Source organism: Cnephaeus nilssonii (assembly GCF_951640355.1).
Source record: "Cnephaeus nilssonii genome assembly, chromosome: 3".
Taxonomy (NCBI): Eukaryota; Metazoa; Chordata; class Mammalia; order Chiroptera; family Vespertilionidae; genus Cnephaeus; species Cnephaeus nilssonii.
In genome coordinates this window covers 108,914,144-108,930,234 of record NC_137074.1, presented here as the reverse complement: position 1 = coordinate 108,930,234, position 16,091 = coordinate 108,914,144, and the positions used below count along the sequence as shown (strand labels likewise).

General features: G+C 42.8%; 1 protein-coding gene across 1 annotated transcript in view; it reads right to left on the bottom strand.

Annotated features, from left to right (window-relative positions):
- Positions 1–14,912, bottom strand: part of LOC307096814 (phospholipid scramblase 1-like) — a 38,972-nt gene extending 24,060 nt beyond the window's left edge. The window contains exon 1 of the mRNA XM_079766428.1: positions 14,762–14,912. The gene's annotated coding sequence lies outside the window, so the exon portion shown is untranslated. The remainder of the gene's footprint in view (positions 1–14,761) is intronic.
- Between the last annotated feature and the right edge of the window lie 1,179 nt (positions 14,913–16,091).

The following is a 16,091-nucleotide window of genomic DNA, read 5'->3' as shown; positions in this document are numbered from 1 at the left end:
GGGATGGTAAATCTGAAAAGGCCTGACCCTTTGTGCCATACTTTAAGACCTGTTTTTAGCCAGATAACCCACCCTTAGGGGTTGTCATAGTTGTAGTTCCATGACAATCTAACTGAAATTTTGTATTTGTTTATTTCTATTGAAAAATAAATAATAATAATAAACATTGTACTCAGTACTTCTGCCTTCCAGTGCCTTGAACCCATCCTATATTTCCCCACTCCTATCCAGTCACTACATTTCTTATCTCTCCACTTTATATCCCAACCCCCTATATGCCTGTTAATTTCAATTAATACATGAAGCAAAAACTCTGTTACCTGACTCTTTTATCTTGGACTCACACACTAACATAAACCAGACCCGACCTTCCTAAGACCTCTCGTCTTGCTACCACTTTATTAATGCCTCCTCCTGTATTGTCTTAAATGGTAAATTTAAAAAAAATCAATTGATTCCTCTATATTCTTTACTAAAATCTGGTGTTCCTAGGAAGAACTCATGTCCCTAATCTCATTTTAATTTTTTGTTGTTGTTAATCCTCATCCAAGGATATTTTTTCTATTGAATTTTTTAGAAAGAGAAGAAGGGAGGGAGTGAGGGGGGAAAAAGAAAAAGAGAGAGAGAGAGAAGTATCAATGTGAGAGATACACACCGATTGGATGCTCCTCAATAGGGGCCAGAGATCAAACCTGAAACCCAGGTATATGCCCTTGACCAGGAATTGAACCTGCGACCCTTTGGTGCACAAGCCCATGCTCTAACCACTTAGCTACACCGGCCAGGGTTCATTTTAATTTCAAGCATAAAATTCTGTAAACTAGTAAAACTCTTATGAACATTCCAATTATAGTTATCTCTTAATTATGTATGCTCAAGAAATTCAGCAATGGTTGAATAATTCGGAATGGGTTTACTTGGCTCTTGAATAAAGCAAACCATTTGTTTGAGTTACTGATTTGACTTCCTGGATTTTTGTAGAATAACAGTAACCTAAGTTTTCATTAGTTAGTCAGAAACCAACTGTTGTGGACCTCATCAGGCTAAAAGATTAAAATTTATGTTTTTTCTTTCAGTTAATTTATAAGATGATCAATAATTAAATAAACATATATGCAACCAAAGTTGGCTAAAAGTTTTCATAGGCCACATTCATGTTTTAGGTTAGGAGAACAGTAAAAGAAGACTAGTCATATGTAACACATGCCATGGTTACTTTTGTTAATCTCACATTTCCATGATCCAATATTATACATTAAAAATAATACCCATTAACTTAAAATATGCTAAGAATACCTTCATAGATATATAAAATTAAAAGACTAAGATTGTGGAGTAGAATTAAAGTATATCCTTTCATCAACATGCTGGATGGGGCATCTCTAAAGTTTTTATTTATCCTCTATTGTTCATATGACAGCCCTCTTTAATATGATTAGTAAAAAAATATCCTATACCTTTAACCAATTATACAGTAATTTTAAGGGACCATTGTTTCTATCATTCTCTACTTGCCTACAATGTCAGAAATGTACTAATTTCAAGGAGAAATCCTGAATAATACCTGGAGGAGGAACACAGACAAGCCCTCCCTGTGTGTATCTGTGGAGGGAGGGAGAACTTTAAAATTACTAAAATAAAAAATTTTACTTAAAAAGTAAAATATTTTTAATTTAAAAATATATGTTTTTACATTTAGTTGTTTGAGCCTGGGGAGTCCAGGGCCAGTCAGAAAGAACGAGTATGCCAGAAAGAGGAAATCATTAACAAATGCAGTGAATTGGAGAGAAAAAAATGGCAGTGGAATAGACAGATGTGTCCCGAGCCTTGTCCCAGAGCAGATAGAAAGAACAGCTGAGCCGAAACTGGTTTGGCTCAGTGGATAGAGCGTCGGTCTGCGGACTGGAGGGTCCCAGGTTCGATTCCGGTCAAGGGCATGCACATTAGTTGCGGGCAAATCCCTGGTGGGGGGTGTGCAGGAGGCAGCTGGTCGATGTTTCTCTCTCATCGATGTTTCTAGCTCTCTATCCCTCTCCCTTCCTCTCTATAAAAAAATCAATAAAATATATATTTAAAAAAAAAAAGAAAAAAGAAAGAACAGCTGAGGGTCGCACACGGAGTGTTTGTTGGTGAGTTAAGGGACAGCTATACTCCAGGAGAAGGTGGGGGACTGCTGGACGGGGCTCCCCTGAACGGGCAGCCCCCACTGCTACTGGGTTCCCTCCCGGAGCCACCGGCTCGGACTCGGAGACCCCACCATCTTGAAGGGGAAAGTGGATGTTATCGGAAGCCTAAAAATCTACAACTGTGGCACCCACCGAACAGCTGCGAGCCCCAGAACACCGATCCCCAATTGGCGCAAACACTCGGATTTAGAGGATCTCTTCACTCTACCATGGAAAGGTCAGATTTCGCCTGGGATAAGGTGAGGTCTCTGGTCCCTGTGGGAGAGAGAAACGCATGCACTGCGGGAGCTGGAGGACCAGGGGAAGTCTGCGCCTAGAAAAATCCATGGCTGTTGGGGCTGGCGTGATCCGTGAATGTGGAAGGGGGTCCTTAGAGCTGCTAACAGAAGGGATCTCTGAAAAGCAACCCATTTTGATCTGACGCAAAAGGACAGCCTAAAAATTTTAAAAGTGTGCTGGCTGCTTAGACCCAAGGGGGAAAGGGGGACTGCGCAGATTTGCGCACAGCCCCATTGTTCGCACACTTGGGCTCTTTCCTCTTCAAATCCCTGCTTCTGATTACTAAGCCCAACACATAGGATCATCCAGTTGGGGACACCCTGGGAGACTGCAGGGGAAAGTTGTTTTTCTGGAACCTGGGAATCGGAGTGTGGAGCGACCGTAGGAGAGCCAGCTCTGGGGCAGCCCACCTCCACAAACCGTTATTGAGTGCCACAGGGAAAGCAGGATCTAAGTACAGGCTACAGAGGCCATATATAGACCCGAAAGTCAAACCAGAAACTCTGCCACCCAGGGGCTGAATCACAAATTGACTCTTGTGTAATCACAAATAAAGGAATACGAGAAATTAAGACACCGCCTGCTTAAAAATCAGGACTGGCTTACAACACTGAGGAGCAGTGGAACGCAGGGATCTGCAATATTGTCCTGACTGGGAAACAGGCGTGCCAAACAGAACAATAGAGGAAGTGAATGACCTTCACTACTGCATGTTTTATTTTTAATTTTTTTAATATTTTATTTTTTATATCTTTTACTTAAGAAGCTATTTTTCTCTTTTTTCCTCACTTGATTTTACATTTTTAATTATTACATTTTTATTTTCAATCACTATTATTACTACTATTATTTTACCTTTTTTTTAAAAGTGTCATTTTATTTTCTCTTTATTTTACTTTGGGATTAGTGTTCTACATTCTATTTTCATATTTCCTTTAGCATCATTTTACTCTTTCTCAACTCTACCTTTATGCCATCACTATCTTCCTAACTATTCCCCTTTTGGTATCCTGTTTCTCTTACCCTTTTCCTGCTTTAGATTTTCTGTATTCTTTCTTTTTACCCCTGTTAAAATTTCACCCTACTTATATATCTAATTTCCAATCCCCTGCTCCAAGTCCATACACATCTCTCTCTTCTCTGGCTTAGCTATCCAAAAAATTGTTTTTCTCTCTGTCCTTTTGTTGTTGTTTGCTTGAATGTTGATTATATCGATTTTTTATGCTTTTTTTGTGAGATTGTTTTGCTTATTCTTTTTTTGGTTTTGTTTTTTTGTTTGCTTTGTTTTTGTTTGTTTTTTGCTTCTGTTTTCCGTCGCCTCGCTTGATATTAGTTGTTGTTTGTAGTTTGTATTAATCTCCAGGTACTTGTTGCTGGCATTTGCTGGTATTAGTGGCTGTTCTATTGGAGTTTTCTGTTTTGTTTTTTTGTTTGCTTTGTTTTTGTTTGTTTTTTGCTTCTGTTTTCCGTCGCCTCGCTTGATATTAGTTGTTGTTTGTAGTTTGTATTAATCTCCAGGTACTTGTTGCTGGCATTTGCTGGTATTAGTGGCTGTTCTATTGGAGTTTTCTCCCCATATATATAGTTTGATCCCCTTTTCTCTCTAATTCTCTTTCTTTTCTCCCTTACTTATTTTTTTCATTTTCCCAATTTCATTTTGGCACTCCTTTTTTCCTCCCTCTTCTTTGTTCTCTCCTATCCCCTAATTTGCCTTTCTCTGGTGGTCACCTTTATTTGGGTTTATTAATATCGTGAATACATTTCTGTTCAGTGCCTTGTGTATTGTACGTGGTTGTGTTGTATTTTGTGCCTTTAAATCAACGCTGGAGAGAGAGAACAACATAACCAGACATCCGTAGAAGAGAGACCATGGGGAGACAAAGAAACAGCCCGCATATGAAAGAAAAGCAAGCATCACCATAAAAGGAAGTAAATTAAATGGAGGCAAGCAACCTGTCAGAGGAAGAATTCATAGAAATGGTCATAAGGTGGCTGAGAAGAATGGAAGACAAATTCGACAATATGAGTAAAAACCAAGAGGAAATGAAGAACAAAGAAGAAATGAAAAATGACATCACTGCTGTAAAGAACTCAACAGAAAGCATCAAGAGTGGACTAGAAGAAGCAGAGGACCGCATCAGTGAGCTACAAGACAAGATGGAAAATAATATCCAAGGAGAACAGCTTCTAGAAAAAAAATTAAAAAGCAGGAGGAGAGCCTCAGGAAACTCTGGGACAACACACACACAAAAAAAACAACATCCGAATAATAGGGCTTCCAGAAGGAGAGTAAACTGAGCAAGGAATAGAAAACCTGTTTGAAGAAATAATGACAGAAAACTTCCCTGATATAGGGAGGAAAAAACCCACACAAATCCAAGAAGCTCACAGAGTCCCAAGTAAAATGAACCCCAAAAGACCGACGACAAGGCACATTATAATTAAATTAGCCAACACCAATGACAAAGAATCTTAAAAGTGGTCAGAGAGAGACAGAAAGTTACCTAAAAAGGAACCCCCATTAGACTAGCAACTGATTTCTCAACAGAAACTCATCAGGCCAGAAGGGAATGGAATGAAATATACAAAGTCATACAAAGGAAGGGTCTGAATCCCAGTATACTGTACCCAGCAAGGATATCAAACAAAGTTGAAGGTGAAATCAAGAGCTTCACAAACAAAAAAAAGACTAAGGGAATTTATTACCACCAAACCAGCAATGCAAGTAAAGCTAAAGGGTCTGCTGTAAAGAAAAGTAATAGGAAGCGAAGAAGGAACACAGGGGTAAAGATTAAAAATGGTGACAAATAAGTACCTATCAATAATAACTTTAAATGTAAATGGATTAAATGCCCCAATCAAAAGACATAGTGTAACGGATTGGATAAGAAAACAAGACCCATATATCTGCTGTCTACAAGAAACCCACCTCAGAAAAAAAGATGCACACAGACTGAGGGTGAAAGGATGGAAAGAGGTTTTCCAGGCGAATGGAAATGAAAAAAAAAAGCTGGGGTAGCAATACTTATATCTGACAAATTAGATCTCAAAGTGAAGAACATAAAAAGAGATAAGGAAGGCCAATTCATAATATTAAAGGGAGCAATCCAACAAGAAGAAATAACTCTGGTAAACATATATGCACCCAATACAGGAGCACCAAAATACATAAAAAAAACTCCTGTAGGATATTAAGGGAGACATTGACAGCAACACAATCACAGTAGGATACTTTAATACCCCACTATCACCATGGGACAAATCCTCTAAACAAAAAATCAGCAAAGAACATCAATCCTAACTGACTCACTAGACCAGATAAAATTAATTGACATCTTCAGAACATTTCACCCCAAAGCCACAGAATATATATTCTTCTCAAGTGCACATGGGTCATTTTCAAAGATAGACCATATGTTGGATCAGAGGCAAAGTCTCTTCAAATTCAGGAAGATAGAAATCATATCAAGCATCTTCTCAGATCACAGTGGAATAAAACTGGAAATCAACTACAATAAAAACAATCTAAAAAAATCAAACACATAGAGACTAAACAGCATGCTATTAAACAATGACTGGGTTTCCAGAGAGATCAAGAAAGAAAGAAAAAAAACATCATGGAAACAAATGACAATAAAAACACAACAATCCAAAATCTATGGGACACAGAGAAAGCAGTCCTGAGAGGGAAGTTCATAGCTCTACAAGCCTACTGCAAAAAACAAGAAATAATAGTAATAAATTGCCTAACCCTAAAACTCAAAGAGTTAGAAAGAGTGCAACAAGAAAAGTCCAGTGTAAGCAGAAGGAAGGATATAATAAAGATCAGAGCAGAGATAAATGACATAGAAACCAAAGAAACAATACAAAAGATCAACAAAACCAAGAGCTGGTTCTTTAAAAGGATAAACAAGATTGATGAACCTTTAGCCAGGCTCACCAAGAAGCAAAGAGAGAGGAACCAAATAAACAAAATCAGAAATGAAAGAGGTGAAATAACAACAGACCCTACAGAAATACAAAGGATTGTTAAAAAATACTAGGAACAACTCTATTCCAATAAACTGGACAACCTGGACAAAATGGACGTATTCCTAGAAAAATATAACCTTCAAAAACTCAATCAGAAAGAATCTAAACATCTCAATAGGCCAATACCTATGAAAGAAATTGAAGCAGTCATCAAAAAGCTTACAGGAAACAAAAGCCTGGCGCCAGATGGCTTCACAGGGGTGTTTTACCAAACATTCAAGGAAGAACTAAAACCTATCCTCCTCAGACTATTCAAAAAAATTCAAGAGGAAGGAACACTTCCAAGCTCCTTCTATGAAGCCAGCATCACCCTAAAAACCAGATAAAGACAACACAATGAAAGAGAATTACAGGACAATATCCCTCATGAACATAGATGCCAAAATCCTCAACAAAATTCTAGCAAATCGGATCCAGCAGTACATCAGAAAGATCATACACCATGACCGAGTAGGATTTATCCCAGGAATGCAAGGATTGTATAATATCTGCAAATCAATAAACATGATACATCACATAAATTGAGAGATAAAAATCACATAGTCATATCAATTGATGCAGAAAATGCATTTGACAAAATCCAACACCCTTTCTTGATAAAAACTCTCAACAAGGTGGGAATAGAAGGATCATACCTCAGCATAATAAAAACTATATGTTATAAACCCACAGCTAACATCATACTCAATGGGCAAAAACTAAAAGAATAGGAACAAGACAGGGATGCCCACTCTCACCACTACTGTTCGACATAGTACTGGAAGTATTCACCATTGCAATTAGAAAAGGAGAAGAAATAAAAGGCATCAAAATTGGAAAAGAAGCAGTAAAGCTGTCCTTATTTGCAGATGACATGATATTGTACATAAAAAACCCAAAAGACTCCATCAAAAAAGTAATACACTTAAGAAATGAATTTGGCAATGTAGCAGTACAAAATTAACTCCAAGAAATCTATGGCATTTCTATACACCAGTAGTTAACTTACAGAAAGAGAGACTAAAAAAGCAATCCCATTTACCATCGCACCAACAACATTAAGATACCTGGGAATACACTTAACTAAGGAGGTAAAAGACCTATAAGCGGAAAACTACAGGACAATGAAAAAAGAGATAGAAGAAGAAATAAACAGATGGAAGAACATACCATGTTCATGTATTGGTAGAATCAACATCATTAAAATGCCCATACTACCCAAAGCAATCTATAGATTCAATGCACTCCCCATTAAAATACCAACGGCATATTTCACAGACCTAGAAAGAACTCTCCAAAAATTCATCTGGAATAAAAAAAGACCCCGAATAGCCACAGCAATCCCGAGAAAGAAGAATAAAGTAGGAGGGATCTCAATACCAGATATCAAGCTGTATTACAAAGCCACTGTTCTCAAAATTGCCTGGTATTGGCACAAGAACAGACATGTAGATCAATGGAATAGAATAGAGAATCCAGATATTGACCCAAACCACTATGCTCAATTAATATTTGACAATGGAGGCATGAACATACAATGGAGTCAAGACAGTCTCTTCAATAAATGGTGTTGGGAAAATTGGACAGATACATGCAAAAATATGAACCTAGATCACTAACTTACACCATACACAAAAATAAACTCAAAATGGATACAGGACTTAAACATAAGACGGGAAACCATAAAAATACTAGAGGAATCCACAGGCAGCAAAATCTCAGACATATGCCGAAAGAACTTCTTCACTGATACTGCTCCTAGGGCAATGGAAGCTAAAGAGAAAATAAACAAATGGGACTACATTAAAATAAAAAGCGTTTTCACAGCAAAAGAAACCATCAACAAAACAACAAGAAAGCTCACTGTATGGGAGAACATACTTGCAAATGTTAGCACTGATAAAGTTTTTTTTTTAAATATATTTTATTGATTTTTTACAGAGAGGAAGGGAGAAAGATAGAGAGCTAGAAACATCGATGAGAGAGAAACATCGACCAGCTGCCTCCTGCACAACCCCCACTGGAGATGTGCCCGCAACCAATGCACATGCCCTTGACCGGAATCGAACCTGGGACCCTTCAGTCCACAGACCGACGCTCTATCCACTGAGCCAAACCGGTTTCTGCAGCACTGATAAAGTTTTAATCTCCAACATCTACAGGCAACTTATCCTACCTGATAATAGACAAATATGCAAATTGACCATACCTCCGACACGCTCACAAGCGACGCCCACAAGCCACGCCCACCATCCAATCAGAGCGAGCATGCAAATTAACCCAACCAAGATGGCTACAGCCACAGAGAGCAAGGTTTCCTAGGTAACAGAGGAAGCCAAGCTTTCCACCTGCCCTTGCCAGGCCTAAGCCTCCACTCAAGCTACAAAGTTTCAATTATAGAAGGTAAACAAATTCAAACAAATGGCGGCACAATGGAGCTTGAGAGAGCAGGCCAGAGTTGCCGCCGGCAACAGGGGAAGCAAAGCTTTCTGCACACCCTGGCCGGGCCCACCCGCTTAAGGCTACAAAGTTTCAATTATAACCACAACACAAATGGCTGCCGGCCTCGGAGGGAGCCCCAGGCTTGGCTCCGCTCCAGGCTACAAAGTTTCAATTGTAACAGGTAAATAAATTCCAGATACCAGGGCCTCTGCTTGGGTTGCCAGGGGGCGTGGCCGGCCTGCAAACCACCACAGGCCCCTCGCTCAGGCCACCCCACGCCCCAAGGGAACCCCCACCTGATCCGGTACGGCCTTCAGGGCAAACCTGCTGGCCCCCACCCCTGTACCAGGCCTCTATCCTATCTAATAAAAGTGTAATGTGCAGATTGATCATCACTGCAATACACAATATAGCTGCCCCCATGTGGACACAAGATGGCCACCACAAGATGGCCAGCAGGAGAGGGCAGTTGGAAGGCACCCGGCCTGCAAGGGAGGGCAGTTGAGAAGGACCAGGCCTGCAAGGGAGGGAAGTTGGAGGTGATCAACCCTGCAGGAGAGGGCAGTTAGGGGTGACCAGGCCGGCAGAGGAGGGAAGTTGGGGGCAAACAGGCTGGCAGCAGAGTGGATAGGGGGTGATCAGGCTGGCAGGCAGAAGCGGTTAGGGGCAATCAGGAAGGCAGGCAGGGAAGCAGTTGGGAGCCAGCAGACCTGGATTGTGAGAGGGATCCCATATTGGCGAGGGTACAGGCTGGGCTGAGAGACAACCGCCCTCCGTGCACGAATTTCGTGCACCGGGCCTCTAGTACAACTTAATAAAAGGAAGATAAATGATCCAATAAAAAAATGGTCAACGGACCTCAATAGAATCTTTTTTAAAGAAGACAGAAGGAAGGCCAAGAGACACATGAAAACATGCTCAAAGTCACTAATTATCTGAGAGATGCAAATCAAAACGACAATGCGGTACCATCTCACACCTGTCAGAATGCCTATCCTCAACATATCAACAAACGACAAGTGTTGGCAAGGATGCAGAGAAAAAGGAACCCTTGTGCCCTGCTGGTGGGAATGCAGACTGGTGTTGCCACTGTGGAGAACAGTATGGAGTTTCCTCAAAAAACTAAAAATGGAATTCCCATTTGACCCAGTAATCCCACTACTAGGAATATATCCCAAGAAACTAGAAACACCAATCAGAAAGGATATATGCACCCCTATCTTCATAGCAGCACAATTTACAATAGCTAAGATTTGGAAACAGCCTAGATACCCGTCAGCAGATGACTGGATCAGAAAACTATGGTACATCTACACAATGGAATGCTATGCTGCCATAAAAAAGAAGGAATTCTTACCATTTGCAGCAACCTGGATGGAACTGGAGAGCATTATGCTAAGTGAAATAAGCCAGTCAATGAAAGAAAAATACCACATGATCTCACTCATTTGTGCATAATAAAGAACATTATAAACTGATGAACAAAAAGATAGATACAGAGGCAGTAAAGCATCAAACAGACTGTCAAATTACAGTGGGAAGGTTAGGGAGAGGTGGGGGAGATAAGAGATCAACTGTAGGACTTGTATGCATGCATATAAGCATAACCAATGGACGCAAGACACTGGGGGTTGAGGGCATGTATGGGAGTCAGGTGTGGGGGGGGGCAATGGGAAGATATGTACACATGTAATACCTTAATTAAAAAATGGGAAAAAACAAAAGAAAAATGCTGTGAATTGCATCAGGAAAAGGTGAAAGCTCCTGAGCAATGGTGTGTCGTGACCTAACAAGTCCTTGCCAAATGAGTACCAACCTGAATATCTTTCTTTCATAGGGTCAGAGATCATTCTCTCCCTGTACAGAAATCCAAGGAAGAGAAACTAAACGGACTCCAAAACAGAGCACACTTGTTCTTATTTGCTTTTTTCCCTTCCTATTTGATTACATTATTTTGAGTCTTAAACTACAAGTTTGTAAGGATGAGTATCTGCTGGGAAAAATACTGTGTAACACAATCTGGGCTCTCATTTTCCCATAGCGTTTAGAATTTTCACTATTATGTAATACCTCAAGCATAAAAATGGTATGTCATAAGCTGTGGTGCAAAATGTTAAGTGACAGTTGTACCTGTGTATATGCCAGGTGGAATAAAGCACTTGTGGATTAAAGATATCCACCATGTTCATCCTTGTCCACTATTTGCTGTTTTAAGGATCTTTTGGTTTTCTCAAACTTAATGAGTCTATCACAAGACATAACATCACTCAGCTTTGGAAATGACAGAACTGAGTCTTGGGTGAATTAGTTCCTTAATTAACATGATACCTTTAATTAAATAATGCCTCCCACTACTTCTATAAGAAACAAATTCCCAAAAAAATCTTCCAAGACAGAGAAAGTCATATTTATCCTATACAGCAGTTGTTCTCAACCTTTCTAATGCCACCACCCTTTAATACAGTTCCTCATGTTGTGGTGACCCCCAACCATAAAATTATTTTTGTTGCTACTTCATAACTGTAATTTCACTACTGTTAATGAATCGTAATGTAAATATCTGTGTTTTCCGATGGTCTTAGGCTCGACAGCAGTGGTTCTCAACCTGAGGGTCGCGACCCACAGGTTGAGAACCGCTAGCAGGGTCGCCTAAGACCATCGGAAAACACAGATATTTAAATTACGATTCATTAACAGTAGTGAAATTACAGTTATAAAGTAGCAACGAAAATAATTTTATGGTTGGGGGTCACCACAACATGAGGAACTGTATTAAAGGGTCGCGGCATTAGAAAGGTTGAGAACCACTGCTATACAGTCTCTAATAAAGTCATATTATATACTGTACCATTGGAATCTTAATTACTTCAGGACAAATAAGATTTCAAATTATAAACTTCTATGACCAAGAGAAGGAGAAATAGTTCAGCTGATATCCAGTAACCATTCCACAGTTCATAATATGGTGAAACCCTTTTGACCATGTCTTGGGGTCCTAAAATTTCTATCTTGTTGCTTTTAAAAAAGTATGACTGTAAAATCTGGAACCCAAGGGGGAAGCATCCCTCATTTTGGAAAATCCTAGAACTACTATGCCTACAAATTAGGAAAAACTAGATTTGAATTATTTATCCAAATTTGCTTCTTAATCGCCTAGACAAACTAGTTAATTTTTTTTCTCAGATCCCCAAGATGGGGGATATATGTTCTAAATTATTTTAGCAAGTTATTGTCTAAAGTCCATCACATAAATGTCCCTAAATTCCTGCGAATAAGTGAAAATGAGTTATTAGGCTTGGAGGAGGGGAGAAACTGGGCACAGGAACACTTGCTGAGGTACGTCACAAATAAAATACTTTTTATGTTGTTCAGCTTATGTTCATAGGTAAATTTTGTGCATTTAACAAGCTTTAGTTAACATTGAGGACAAAAATACTTCATCTGTTGAACTGTAGTTTTGGTAAAAGGGAAGTAGACTAAAACCAGATGAATTTACACAGATGTTGAGTCCACCAGACCACCAAATACATGTACAAGGTATTTGATGTAAGTGAGGTGGCTAAGGCTGATTTATAAAAGCAAAGTATCTGGTAATGCGGAGTCTTCCTATAAAAGTCTATTCCTGCATTTTATGTTCAAGGAAACAAAACAAACATGCTCAGAACCACTTTGGGATGGCATTTTATAGTAAACTTTGAAGATAAAAGTAGATATTGCATAAACTGGGACCAACTGAGAAAGTGGTGGTCAAGTGTTCTACAAAACTAACAAGTAAACCAAAATGACAAAAGAAACAAAAACAATTTTATGTCAGTTATCCTGGCATGGGTGCTTTATTCCTCCTGCAAAGCTTTTGCTGACAATTCCCAGAGGTCCCTCACAAATTTGTTTCCTTTCCTCCTTATAAATGAGGAAACTACACGCAAAAAGTGAATGGTTACTTAATGCTCACTCACTAGCTGAATTAAAATGATTTATGGTTCATGTGCTTTACGCTCATGTCCTTGATTCATTAAAAATTTTTTTTCCAAATTGTCCAGTTTCAGTAAAACTTGTTAAAAGATTATCTTTATGGGTATCTTTCTTAATAATTTCAAATTTACTCATGGCCATTTTGTTTTTAATAGGCCAGGCTAGAAATTTTGTAAGCACTTACTACATTCAAAATTTTAAAAATGAAAAGCACAGTTGTTAATACTAATTAATAGCTGTACTTTGACTTTTTCAATTTAGCACTATTTAAGAAAGTGCTATACAGTGTGTGTATATACACATATATAATGCACATGTACATTTATAAATATTGTGTAAATATTAATTAGTATAAAACTTGTGCCTTTTTTCAAAGAATATTGATGGAAGGCATAGAGCATGTAAAACAGTGTAACAATTACTAGAACAAAATGACAGACAATCCTTTATTATGAACACTCTAAGTGCTATAAATAAGTACAATGGTGCTATAATAGAGTTATGGGGGCACCAGGTTAGATAGTGGGGACGTGTGTGTCAAGGAAGACAGATCCCAGAGCTGAAGGAAGTGTGTGTGAAGAGTGGGTAGGGTGTGGCATTACAGACAGAGGTAACTGCATAGGTAGAAGTCCTGAGGCTGAGGGAGCTTGTGTCATTCAAGAAAAGGAAAGTTCTGCTGCACTTTACACTCTGAAAGGCCAGAGCATAGCCAGTCCAAGGCAAGGCACTTAATTGGTGCTTGTTGATTCAATAGGGTGTGTACAGTATTAGTTCATTCCTTTCAGTCAGAAAGAACAGCTCCCTTACACATTTGAAGGCTGTTTAATCTCCTATGACCGAGCTATTTCAAATGCCACTTTTCTACTTAAGTGCAGAAGTCCACTCATTTTACAAGCAGCCTTGTGTTCGTTCAGCCTTCAAACTCCTCCAGTCGCCAGGGTAGTATTAAGAGGAACTTGTGCTGTTACAAAAATTCAAGGGAGAAAAAGTGATCCCAAATCGCCTGACACCTGACACTAAGCAAGGGACACTTTGCACAGTACTAATCATGTTCCGGATCTTGCTAAACTAGGAGAAACAATAGTTTCTTGCCTGTTCCTGGAACTGGGAAGTTACCATGCCAGAATTCCAGGAATAAATAAACGTATAAATAAAACCCCAGGGAACCAGATAGTAAGCATGGAGAAGGTGAACTTTGTCAAATATTCAAACAATAAGAACTGATTTTCACTGAGTACTCTCTGCAGCGCCAGATCCTGCCCTAACAAAGTTCACTAATCCAGGCCATCCTCTAACTCCTGTAAGTCTCAATAGTTGTACAATTCCCAGAAGGAGGGAATGAAGGAACTGGCTGGCAGTCCCAGGTATTAAGTGGTACAGGCAGGATTCAGGCAGGCAGGTGGACTCCTGAGATGAGGGTCGTGGCCTCTACAAGCCGCCTCTATCTTACAATGCTGGTGTGCCCGGGTGCCTGGCATGGTCCACCCACACTCCTGTTTAGTGTCTACAGTTAAACGACAGCTGGCGGGCTTTGTTACCCGTCCCTTCCGACTACCCCCCGGGCTGCCAGCTCCCCCTGGGCCCAGTTCCTGCCTGGATTCGAGCTGCTCGGGCCGTGAAGACGCCCCCTAGAGGAAGCGGAGCCTGGTTGGCGGCTTCAGCGGGACCCCGTCAGGGCAAGCTCCTGGCCTGGAGCACTGGGCGGGCGGGCGGCCGCGGGGCCTTCCTGAGCCCCGGCTCCACTTCCGGGCGCCCCCCCCCCCCCCCGGACCCCTAGGATCGCGGTCCCACCAGGCACCCTGCCAATCTCTGTGCCAGCGCCACCCGCCGCCCCTGAAGCCCCGCGCCCGGAGAGGAGAAGGCCCGCTCACCTGCGGCTGCCGCTGCTCCCTGACCGCCCTGCGCGGACCAGAAAAGGGAACCCGGGCGAAGGCGGCGGCTCTGCGCCCTGTGGCCCCGGGTGGCCCTGCGCGGCGGTCAACCTCCCGGAAGTCACCAGGGAGGGGCCTCCTAGCGACCTTGGCGCCGAATGCGGCTCGGGTTTAGTTTCGTTTCCCGGATCCTACGTGTACAAAAGGGTTCCCTGGTGTCCGCGCGCCCGTCCATAGCTGCTGGGGGGGGGGGGGGGGGGGGCGCTGCAGGAGGGGGGCTGCAGGAGGGGGCGCTGCAGGAGGGGGGCTGCAGGAGGGGGCGCTGCAGGAGGGGGCGCTGCAGGAGGGGGCGCTGCTGGAGGGGACGCTGCAGGAGGGGGCGCTGCTGGAGGGGGGCTGCTGGAGGGGGCGCTGCAGGAGGGGGCGCTGCTGGAGGGGGGCTGCAGGAGGGGCGCTGCTGGAGGGGGGCTGCAGGAGGGGCGCTGCAGGAGGGGGGCTGCAGGAGGGGGCGCTGCAGGAGGGGGGCTGCAGGAGGGGGCGCTGCTGGAGGGGGGCTGCAGGTGGGGGGCTGCAGGAGGGGGCGCTGCAGGAGGGGGCGCTGCTGGAGGGGGCGCTGCAGGAGGGGGCGCTGCTGGAGGGGACGCTGCAGGAGGGGGCGCTGCAGGAGGGGGCGCTGCAGGAGGGGGCGCTGCTGGAGGGGACGCTGCAGGAGGGGGCGCTGCTGGAGGGGCGCTGCTGGAGGGGGGCTGCAGGAGGGGGCGCTGCAGGAGGGGGCGCTGCTGGAGGGGGCGCTGCAGGAGGGGGCGCTGCTGGAGGGGACGCTGCAGGAGGGGGCGCTGCAGGAGGGGGGCTGCAGGAGGGGGCGCTGCTGGAGGGGGCGCTGCAGGAGGGGGCGCTGCTGGAGGGGGGCTGCAGGAGGGGCGCTGCTGGAGGGGGGCTGCAGGAGGGGCGCTGCTGGAGGGGGGCTGCAGGAGGGGCGCTGCTGGAGGGAGCGCTGCAGGAGACCGCCGCCCGCCCTCCTCGCGCTCTCTGCACCGCCTGATACCACATGGGCTGTGTGGCTCCGAGCAGCCAGGTACTGGGGCGCCTACACCCGCTGAACTGGGGTCACTACCTGGACTTGGCTACCGGGTGGGGTGGAAGGCACTTCCTGGACTTTGGCCTCGACCTTCATCCCTTACATTCCAGTCACTTTCAGGGGTGGCAGCAGTGAATGGTTCAGAGCACACAGGTTTTTCTTTATGGGGCCTTTTCACTTTTGCTCTCTGGCTCTTGGTCTCTCGCAGTCTTTGAGTCTTAACTCTTTTTAAGAGTTAAACCGACCAGATGT